General features: G+C 36.6%; 1 protein-coding gene across 1 annotated transcript in view; it reads right to left on the bottom strand.

Moving 5' to 3' along the window:
* PLEKHG7 (pleckstrin homology and RhoGEF domain containing G7) overlaps positions 1-1228 on the bottom strand; it is a 58057-nt gene that overhangs the window by 33557 nt on the left and 23272 nt on the right. The window lies entirely within an intron of this gene.

The raw sequence follows: 1228 nt of genomic DNA, 5'->3' as shown, positions 1-1228 counted from the left end.
AAGTGTACTCTTCAGTGGGAAGTTATTGTTGCTTATGTGAATCTTCACAACATTCTCATTGAAAAATAATCTGTCCAAATGGGCTCTTTCTGTCACACAGTGCCAAAGAGATTTCAAACCTTCTCTTCTGCTTGAGAACACTCACTTGAAAGCAATCAACATCCACTCTGTGTTCTCATTTATTTCCGCCTTTGCAAAAGATCTAAATGTGGTCTACCTTCAGGGACTTAAAGATCGAGAATTCAAGAGTTAATATAGGAATATTAATAAAATGTTTAGATTTGGATAAAAACATTAAATATTAATGAAAACATTAAGGGAATATTTATGTTATTATTACTAGATTTGATGCTTTCACAATGAAAGAACTACTCTCCAGCAAGTCAGGAAGGAAGAACTACAGTCTTCACTCACAAATAACCTTCCCCTCTTTCCGTCAACTAGGGAGAGATCAATTTATTCAAATAGGAAGGCCTTGTGTATATATAATGGGACACATCCAAAGGGACCAATTATTTCAAGAATTTTAGGTGTAAAAAGACCAGGGCTTTGAACTGGTTCATTCTGGTTCAACTCCCTGCTGAGAATTTGCGTTTCCATCCCAGATATGTTGAGTCAGAATCTCCAATTTAACAAATGTGCCCAGAGATATAAGAATCACCTGGGCACCTCTAAGAACAACCGGGAGATCTTGTTAAAATGTTGATTCTGATTCAGTATACCTGGGGTGGAAAAGCAAATTCTCAGCAGGGATCAAATCAGAATGAACCAGTTCAAGTCCTGGAAAAGATTGGTTCTTAGATCACTAATCTTCTCTAATTTTCATTTCACTATTATGACTTAAGGAGCTGTGGTGGTGTAGTGCCTAAGGCATGTGACTGCTAACCAGAAGGCTGGCGGTTCAAACCCACCAACCACTCCTTGGAAGGAAGGTTGGGCAATCTACTTTTGTAGTGATACCACCTTGGAAACCCAAGGAGGGGTCGCTATGAGTAGGGTATGATTCAATGGCACATAACAACAACAAAATAAATTTGTCAATATTCAAGCATTAATTATAAGAAAGAACTCATTACTAGAGGTAAAGTGGCAAAATTTAGAATTAATATTCCTTTTGCTGTAGAAGTTTTGCTTTACAGACAAGTTTGCCTTCTTTTAGATATTGAGTCCTCTAGTAAGTTTATTTTACTATTTAAGTTACATAAATTCAATTTACAAGCAACTTTGG

Source organism: Orycteropus afer, unplaced genomic scaffold, assembly GCF_000298275.1.
Source record: "Orycteropus afer afer isolate SDZICR_OR568_19922 unplaced genomic scaffold, OryAfe1.0 scaffold00151, whole genome shotgun sequence".
NCBI classification, from domain to species: domain Eukaryota; kingdom Metazoa; phylum Chordata; class Mammalia; order Tubulidentata; family Orycteropodidae; genus Orycteropus; species Orycteropus afer.
This window is presented reverse-complemented; position numbering and strand designations above follow the sequence as displayed.